Source organism: Vipera berus (assembly GCF_964194415.1).
Source record: "Vipera berus genome assembly, chromosome: 2".
Taxonomy (NCBI): Eukaryota; Metazoa; Chordata; class Lepidosauria; order Squamata; family Viperidae; genus Vipera; species Vipera berus.
This window is the reverse complement of record NC_138203.1, coordinates 276,811,867-276,822,088: the sequence shown is the minus strand read 5'-3', so window position 1 is coordinate 276,822,088 and position 10,222 is coordinate 276,811,867. Positions and strand designations below refer to the sequence as shown.

The following is a 10,222-nucleotide window of genomic DNA, read 5'->3' as shown; positions in this document are numbered from 1 at the left end:
AACAGGGGTAGGCAACCCTGGCTCTTTTATGACTCGTAGACTTCAACTCCCAGAATTCCTGAGCCAGCCATGCTGACGAGGAATGGAGAGGTTTCCATGCTGAGCCATGCTGGCTCAGGAATTCTGGGAGTTGAAGTCCACGAGTCATAAAAGAGCCAAGGTGGCCTACCTCTGCCCTACAAGGTACCATTTTGCCCAGTTAAAGGTTACACAAAGATAATTGGGAGCGTTTTAGTAACGTGTACATGATAGAATGACTAATTGTATATAGTGGGTAGCATCATTTTTCACTGATGTTCTAACACGTCAACATTTCAGCCCGAAGAATTATTGCGGCCATAGTCAGAAACAGCACAATGATACACCAGAGCTACATAAACAGACCAAATGCGATGACAACATCAGGGATCCGTAGAACCTGTGAACCAGCATAGCGATTGGATCCCCTTCACTGGATATATCTAATCAGAGGCTGGATAGTTATCTCTTCGGAGTGCTTTAATCTGCATTTTTTGCACAATTGGATTTCAGGGCCTTCCAGTGCTGCAACTCTGAGTATACCTGATCAGGGAACACGTTCACATACTTAACAGGTGTGCTGTAAATAAGCTATACTGCCAGATTCTTTGGCATCTTTTCCAAGCACATTTCTTACAGTCTAGCAAGATGTTGTCAACATCCAGTTTGAGAATCCAAATAAAACTCCAGTTTCATTCCGTTTCTGATACATCTGCTGTTTATTGGATACACTGCGTGGTTATGTCAATGTAAAACTAACTCTGAGGTTCCAACACCGATTCAGGGACTTAAACCAGGGGTTCCCAACCCCATGGTCCATGGACCAGCACTCCAGTATCTTTGCCATGAAAACCCTATGGACAGTACCAAAAGGCAAAACGATATGACGCTGGAAGATGAGCCCCTCAGGTCGGAAGGCGTCCAATATGCTACTGAGGAAGAGCAGAGGGCTAGTACTAGTAGCGCCAGAAAGAATGAAGCGACTGGGCCAAAGCCGAAAGGACGCTCAGCTGTGGATGTGTCTGGTGGTGAAAGGAAAGTCCGATGCTGTAAAGATTTTTTCTCCATAGGAACCTGGAATGTAAGATCCATGAATCAAGGAAAGCTGGACGTGGTCAAACAAGAGATGACAAGACTGAACATCGACATCTTAGGTATCAGCAAACTAAAATGGACAGGAATGGGTGAATTTAATTCAGATGACCATCAGGTATACTACTGCGGACAAGAATCCCTCAGAAGAAATGGAGTAGCCTTCATAGTCAATAAAAGAGTAGGAAAAGCAATACTGGGATACAATCCTCAAAATGACAGAATGATCTCAGTTCGAATCCAAGGCAAACCATTCAATATCACAGTAGTCCAAGTCCAACCACCAATGCTGAAGAGGATGAAATTGACCGGTTCTACGAAGCCCTACAGCACCTTATAGAACTAACACCAAAAAATGATGTCCTTATCATCATGGGGGATTGGAATGCTAAAGTAGGAAGCCAAAAGATAACTGGAATAACAGGCAAGTTTGGCCTTGGAGTACAAAATGAAGCAGGGCACAGGCTGATAGAATTTTGTCAAGAGAATACGATGGTCATAGCAAACACTCTTTTCCAACAACCCAAGAGACGGCTCTACACATGGACATCACCAGACGGTCAACACAGAAATCAGATTGACTATATGCTCTGCAGCCAAAGATGGAGAAGCTCTATACAGTCAGTAAAAACAAGACCAGGAGCTGACTGTGGCTCAGACCATGAGCTTCTCCTTGCAAAGTTTAGGCTTAAACTGAAGAAAGTAGGGAAAAGCACTAGGCCACTCAGGTATGAATTAAATCATATCCCTGTTGAATATACAGTAGAGGTGACAAATAGATTTAAGGAATTAGATCTGATAGACAGAGTGCCTGAAGAACTATGGACAGAGGTTCGTGACATTGTACAACAGGTAGCAACCAAAACCATCCCAAAGAAAAAGAAATACAAGAAAGCAAAATGGCTGTCTGAGGAAGCTTTGCAAATAGCTGAGGAAAGGAGGGAAGCGAAAGGCAAGGGAGAAAAACATAGATATGCCCAATTGAATGCAGAATTCCAGAGAATAGCTAGAAGAGATAAGAATGCCTTCTTAAATGAACAGTGCAAAGAAATAGAAGAAAACAATAGAATAGGGAGGACCAGAGATCTTTTCAAGAAAATTGGAGAGATGAAGGGAACGTTTAATGCAAAAATGGGCATGATAAAGGACCAAAATGGCAGGGACTTAACAGAGGCAGAAGATATTAAGAAGAGGTGGCAAAATTACACAGAAGAACTATACAAGAATGAGCTTAACGTCCCTGATAACCACAATGAGGTGGTCACTGACCTCGAGCCAGACATCCTAGAATGTGAAGTGAAGTGGGCCTTAGAAAAGCTGAGCAACAACAAAGCTAGTGGAGGTGACAGTATTCCAGCTGAGCTATTCAAAATCTTAAAAGACAGTGCAGTAAAAGTGCTACACTCAATTTGCCAGCAAATTTGGAAAACTCAACAGTGGCCACAGGATTGGAAAAGATCAGTTTACATTCCAATTCCAAAGAAAGGCAGTGCCAAAGAATGTTCAAACTATCGCACCATTGCACTCATTTCTCATGCTAGTAAAGTCATGCTTAAAATCCTACAAGCTAGACTTCAGCAGTATGTGGATCGAGAACTACCAGAAGTACAGGCAGGATTTCGAAGAGGCAGAGGAACTAGAGATCAAATTGCCAACATACGCTGGATCATGGAGAAAGCTAGGGAGTTCCAGAAAAACATCTACTTCTGCTTCATTGACTATGCTAAAGCCTTTGATTGTGTGGATCATAACAAACTGTGGCAAGTTCTTAAAGAGATGGGAGTACCAGACCATCTTATTTGTCTCTTGAGAAACCTATATGCGGGTCAAGAAGCAACAGTGAGAACTGGACACGGAACCACTGATTGGTTCAAAATTGGGAAAGGAGTCCGGCAAGGCTGTATACTGTCGCCCTGCCTATTTAACTTATATGCAGAGCACATCATGAGAAAGGCAGGGCTAGATGAATCAAAAGATGGAATTAAGATTGCCGGAAGAAATATCAACAACCTAAGATACGCAGATGATACCACTCTAATGGCAGAAAGTGAAGAAGAACTAAAGAGCCTCTTGTTGCAGGTGAAGAAGGAGAGTGCAAAACTTGGGTTGAAACTTAACATTAAGAAAACCAAGATCATGGCATCTGGCCCTCTCAATTCCTGGCAAATAGATGGGGAAGAAATGGAAGTAGTGACAGATTTTATTTTCCTGGGCTCCAAGATCACTGCAGATGGGGACTGTAGCCAAGAAATTAAAAGACGCTTGCTCCTGGGGAGGAAAGCCATGGCAAATCTAGACAGCACACTAAAAAGCAGAGACATCACCCTGTCAACAAAAGTGCGTATAGTCAAGGCTATGGTCTTCCCAGTTGCAATGTATGGCAGTGAAAGTTGGACCATAAGAAAGGCTGAGCGCCAAAGAATTGAGGCCTTTGAACTATGGTGCTGGAGAAGACTCCTGCGAGTCCCTTGGACTGCAAGGCGATCAAACCGGTCAGTCCTAAAGGAGATCAATCCTGACTGCTCTTTAGAAGGCCAGATCCTGAAGCTAAAACTCAAATACTTTGGCCACCTAATGAGAAGGAAGGACTCACTGGAGAAGAGCCTAATGCTGGGAAAGATTGAGGGCAATAGAAGAAGGGGACGACAGAGAATGAGGTGGCTGGATGGAGTCACTGAAGCAGTAGGCGTGAGCTTAAATGGACTCCAGAAGATGGTAGAGGACAGGAAGGCCTGGAGGAATTTTGTCCATAGGGTCGCGATGGGTCGGACACGACTTCGCAGCTAACAACAACAACAACAGACCAGGGGTGTCAAACTCAATTTCATTGAGGGCCGCATCAGCATTGCGGTTGCCCTCAAGGGGGCCGGGTGGGTATGGCCTGGGTGGGCGTGGCCTACTGGGTGGGTGTGGCTAGAGTGCGTATGGCCTACTAGGTGGGCATGGCCAGCTCTACATCGTTCGCATCAAGGGTGCCTATGGGGGTCTGGGCATGAGTGGGACAGATCTGAGGGTCTCTGGCAGAAGGAGGGTCTCTGGGCCAGGGCCAAGGCAGTGGGGGCAGTTCCCTCACTGTTTCCAGGATGGCTTTGCAGGCCGCATGAAACCACTTCGCGGGCCGGATCTGGCCCCCGGGCCTTGTGTTTGACATGTCTGGACTAGACTAAACAGTCACTTGTCTGAAATGGTATAGGTTCTCCTGCTTAAGCAGGGGGCTGGACTAGAAGACCTCCAAGGTCCCTTCAAGGTCTATTCTATTCTATTCTATTCTATTCTATTCTATTCTATTCTATTCTATTCTATTCTATTCTATTCTATTCTATTCTATTCTATTCTATTCTATTCTATTCTATTCTATTCTATTCTCTACACCGATTTGTATCCTGCTGCCTCATTGAGCCCTTGTGCTTCCAATAGCACAACAGTGCCATAGCAATGAAAATAGCAATGAAAATGAACATTACATCCAGCATCACAAAAATGAAAAACTGCAGAAAGCAGCAGTCCCAAAGGCACAATTAAAATATACGGTCTTCGTTGCCTTTCTAAAGGCTGTAGAACCCTGTATTATTAATTCCTCCACAAAAGCTGCTGAGTTGGGGCTACCTGATAATAGCTGTGTGTGAAGAGGTTAGAAGAACCAGGGCTTTTTTTCTCATAGAACGCTCAGAACGGAGTTCCGGCACCTTTTTTGGATGGAACCTTGTAGGATAGGCAAGGCGGGTTGTATGACATGTGTGAGTTCCGTCACCTTTTTCTTTTACAAAAAAAGCAGTGAGAAGAACTGTCCTCAAATGGAGAAGAGGGCCATACCATGTGCCACACAACAACCTTTTAGGCTACAGACTTGAGGTTGAGTCAGCGTCCAACCTCACCCTCTTGACCCTGGCCAGAAATGTCCTTCTCCTGGTCCTCTACATCAGGGCCTTTCAACCTTTTCACCCATTGTACCACTTTTAGGATATGGCAACATCCAAGTACCCACCAGTCGCCATGCAAGGTGTCAAAAACTTGATAATCAAAAAAAAAAGGAAAAAAGTGATGAAGTACAGGTAGTCCTCAACTTACAACAGTTCACTTAGTGACTGTTCGAAGTTACAATGGTACCCCGTACCACGGGTTGAAAAGCCCTGCTCTACATCACCACCATCTGAAAATGAAAGATTTGAGAATTAAGGCAACAACCATCTGATCCTGGCCAAAAAAAATACTTAGGAGCAGTATAGGAGCTGAAGGAAGCCATCTTCTGACTTGGCCATGGACCTAGGCCAAGTCAGAGGTTGCTGTGAATTAGGGAGCTTGACCAATGGACCTTGGAAACATTTCTAGAACAAGGCTGAACCGTGAGGTGTCGTTTCAAACCCTCCAAGCCTTTTAATCTGACTTGTCTTCTGATTTAACATGCCTTCTGCCCCTTCTGATGCTGTTCTTCTAGTGCAGGGGTAGGCAACCTCGGCTCTTTTATGACTCATGGACTTCAACTCCCAGAATTCCTGAGCCAGCTGGCTCAGGAATTCTGGGAGTTGAAGTCCATGAGTCATAAAAGAGCCGAGGTTGCCTACCCCTGTTCTAGTGCATGCTAAATGTAGACTGAATACACGTAGCAACAGCACTTAGACTTATATATATAAACCTTTATTGTCAAAGTACAACATGTGTACATTGAGATTAACTGAGCCTCCCCCTGTTGTGATTCAGGGTCAGCCTGTGGGTTCAGCAGTTGGGTCGGACGACTCAGAGGAGGAGGAGGAGGGGGGTGTTGAAGGGCTTGCTGAGGGGGTTGGACAGCTTGATGAGAGCCCTCAGCCAGGCCCCTCTCACCTGGTCACGACGCAGACCCAGCTGTGTGAGCCTGACAGCGTGGATGAAGATGACCCACAGCTGGCCCTGTTCAAGGATGCCCGACGCAGGAGGCAGTCAATCAGGAGTAAACAGAGGAAGGCAATGGGGCTCCTCGGAAGGAGGCAGAGAGAAGCCACGCCCTGAACTGTATTTAAGGGGGAATGCGTGGGAGGGCTGGTTTGCTGAAGGCAACCGCTTGAATAGCTCCTGTTTCTTGGTTCGTGTTTTGTTCTATTTGTTTTTGTAGCAATAAATTTGGCAGGCGTAATTCCAGCCTCTTACCTTCTTGTAAAAGGGGTTGTCCCTGCCTTTTCTGCAGGGCCGGTAGCAGGCTGGTACAGAACACCCCCCGTGCTCTCTCCCCCCAACACACAGTGACAACAAACCCTCCATCCTACCACGCCATGTGAACCAACTACACCATACTGCTTCACAACGCTTTACAGACCTCTCCAAGCTGTATATAGAGAATCGGCATGTGCCCCCCCCCCAGCAATTTGGGACTTCAGTTTACCGACCTTGGAAGGATGAAAGGCTGAGTCAACCGTGAGCCGGTAAGAATTGAACCGCCAAATTGCTGGCAGCTGGCAGGCAGCAGAAGTAGCCCGCAGTACTGCGTTCTAATCACTGCGTCACCACGTCCTTGACTTACAACCATTCGTTTAGTGACCATTCAAAGTTACAAGGGCACAAAAAAAAGTGACTTATGACCAATTTCAAAGGACCGTTGCAGTGTCCCCATGATCATGTGACCAGAACTCAGAGGCTTGGCAACTGGCATGTATTTATGACGGTTGCAGCGTCCCGCGGTCATGCATCCACCTGTTGTGCCGAGCAAAGTGCAATGGGGAAACGGATTCACTTAACAACTGCAGTGATTCGTTTCACAAGGGTGGCAAGGAAGATCGTAAAATGGGGCAAAACTCACCTAACAAATGCCTCACTTAGCAACAGAAATTTTAGGGTCAATTTTGGTCGTAAATCAAGGACTACCTATATGCAACCACCCTCTTTGGTTCTTCGGAATCTTCAAAGTGATTCTGGCTGGGCGTGTTGTGTTTGTGTGGTGTAAAGGTACAGCCTGGCACTCTCCTTCTGTCAGAAGCTGGAACTGAGATGTTTCTGCTCAGCAAGCATCATCATTGTGCTTGCAGCTGGCCTTGCGAGAGCAGAAACGCTGCAGACGAATCACATCAGCCTAATTATCTCCCCTCAGACCCTTGCTTCCAGTCCAGCAGAGTGGCGCAGCGGAAGCGTGCTGGGCCCATAACCCAGAGGTCGATGGATCGAAACCATCCTCTGCTAGGCAACAAGGTAGATTTTTTATTTTGTTCTGGGGGTGTGTGTGGAAAGTGGCTGTTTGGCTGTTACTGTCTGGAGGCCTTTTAAATTGATTGGGGTTTTTTTTTGCTAAAAAATGTGCAGTAATGTACTGGCCAGAAGCCCTGAAGCAGGCACTGTTTTGCTGTTGCTGAGCTTATCTCAAAATACTTCATTTTTCTGGGCAAACCTGACAGATGCGTCCTTTGAACCTGGAGTTTTCATCAGAAGGACAAAATGTGCATCCTGACATTGCGCGACACGTTCCATCCCTCACACATGCTTGTGGAATGTGTGTGTAAAAAAGGGACAGAGTTTGCATAACAAAAATATGCTTTATTGTTTGCACTTCCCTGGGGTGGGGTCCATGGGGAACCCAGGGATACATGTTTATGATTTTTGTGATTTAATACTTCTAGCAACCTTCCCAGTGACACATGAGCTTGCCAATCTTGCTACTGGGTTCAAATCACCATCACCACCATGTTCTTTCCTTTCATTCTTTCATGCTAAGAATTCCAGCTATCAGATGGCCAAAAGCTATCCAGTAAAGCTAAAAGCCCAATCTGTTGGAATCTCTTTTCTTCTGCATAATCCCTAGGTTTGTTGTTGTTAGTTGCGAAGTCGTGTCTGACCCATCGCGACCCCATGGACAACGTTCCTCCAGGCCTTCCTGTCCTCTACCATCTTCTGGAGTCCATTTAAGCTCATGCCTACTGCTTCAGTGACTCCATCCAGCCACCTCATTCTCTGTCGTCCCCTTCTTCTCTTGCCCTCAACCTTTCCCAGCATTAGGCTCTTCTCCAGTGAGTCCTTCCTTCTCATTAGGTGGCCAAAGTATTTGAGTTTCAACTTCAGGATCTGGCCTTCTAAAGAGCAGTCAGGGTTGATCTCCTCTAGGACTGACCGGTTTGATTGCCTTGCAGTCCAAGGGACTGGCAGGAGTCTTCTCCAGCACCATAGTTCAAAGGCCTCAATTCTTTGGTGCTCAGCCTTTCTTATGGTCCAACTTTCACAGCCATACATTGCAACTGGGAAGACCATAGCCTTGACTATACGCACTTTTGTTGACAGGGTGGTGTCTCTGCTTTTCAGTGTGCTGTCTAGATTTGCCATTGGCCCATGGCTTTCCTCCCCAGGAGCAAGCGTCTTTTAATTTCTTGGCTGCGGTGATCTTGGAGCCCAGGAAAATAAAATCTGACACTAAATCCCTAGGTAGGCCTCTAGAATATTCTTAGAGGAATATTCTATTGTTTGGAAAAGTCGATATTTATTTTTGTTCATTTATTTTTCTTTGACACATTTTTTTGATGCATTGCCTACCTTATGTATAGAGGCAGCCTTCGACTTATGACCATATGGAGCCTGCCCATCACAGTCATAAGCCATAAAGCGTGTCACCCACCTGGCTGAACCGATCTTACAATATTTTTTGTGGCAATCATTAAGTGAACACTGTGGCCGTAAACCACTCCGTTTGCTACGTGCCAGTTTTGCTGAAAACCAGAAGTAAATGCCAGTTTTTGGCAAAACCATCATAAAACACAGTCATATGACTCTAGGAGGGTGCAAACAGCCGTAAATGTAGGCTGGTTGCCAAGCACCTGACATTGGTCACATGACCCTGCAGGTGGGTTGGCTGTGGGAACTAACCAAAACAGAAACACCTTTTGGGGGTTGGGTTTCTGGGCTGTTGAGCTGGCCAGGGCTCTTTGGAAAGCTAAACTTTCACTGAATAGAAGTGAATTTTCTGTTACTACTTTCTAAGATGGATGATGCCATTTTAACTTGAGCTACAAATACAGCCGAAGTAGCTCAGGTGGGAGAGCATTAGACTGAATATCTAAAGGTCCCTGGTTCAACCCTGGGCTTTGGCAAGTATGTGATTAGTGCTCATCTTTTATAGTCTCAGACTACTCCTCTTGATAAGTGATCCTCCACAAACCATAGGTGGGCCTTTAAAATATTCCTATGGATTTGGAAAAAGTTCTAGGTTGCTTCTCTCCTTGACTAGTTTCCATCCATTGCTTCTTGTCCTGCTTTCAGGTGCTTTGGAGAATAGCTTGACTCTTTGTGGCAACTCCTGAAATATTGGAACACTGCTATCATGTCACCCCTCACCCTTCTCTTTGTTAAACTACATATAGGGAACATCCCTATATGTTTTAGCCTCCAGTCTTCCAATCATCTTTGTTGCTCTTCTCCGTACCATTTCTAGAGTCTCAACATCTTTTTTACATCGTGGTGACCAAAACTGGATGCAGTATTCCAGGTGTGGCCTTACCAAGGCATTATAAAGTGGTATTAATACTTCATGTGATCTTGATTCTATCCCTCTGTTAATGCAGCCTAGCACTGTGTTGGCTTTTTTGGCAGCTGCAGCACACTGCTGGCTCATATTTAAGTGATTGTCTACTAGGACTCCGAGATCCCTCTCACAGTTACTACTATTGAGCAAGGTACCTTGCTATACTATACCTGTGCATTTGATTTTTCCTGCCTAAAGGTAGAAACTTACTTTTTTCACCATTGAATTTCATTTTCCAGATCCTCCTGTATTTTAAAACTATCTTTTGGAGTATTGGCTATTGCTGCCAGCTTGGTGTCGTCTGCAAATTTGATGAGTTCCCCATCTATCCCCTCATCCAAATCGTTGATGAAGATGTTGAAGAGCACTGGGCTCAGAACACAGCCCTGGGGTGATCCTGGTTTGGTGCTGATCCTGGTGCTTCTGCTGAGCCCAGAAGAAGCACCGATCAGCCGGAATGTTGCAGCATCTCCAGGGTCTTGTGATTTACATTCAAATGCTTGGCAACTGATTCATATTTATGACGGTCACAGTGTCCCAGGGTCATGTGAAGTGACCAAAACCTGCTGCAACCATTCACTAACCAAAATAGAACCCCCTTTGGGGGATGGGCTTCTGGGCTGCTGAGCTGGACAAAGCTCT

At 45.5% G+C, this 10,222-nt stretch overlaps 1 long non-coding RNA gene across 1 annotated transcript; it reads left to right on the top strand.

Moving 5' to 3' along the window:
• The first annotated feature begins 6,395 nt into the window (after nt 1–6,395).
• Nucleotides 6,396–9,997, top strand: LOC308661528. Its single transcript, XR_014024961.1, has 3 exons — nt 6,396–6,506; nt 7,169–7,266; nt 9,820–9,997. It is a non-coding gene; the product is annotated as an uncharacterized lncRNA (long non-coding RNA).
• The last annotated feature ends 225 nt before the right edge of the window (nt 9,998–10,222 follow it).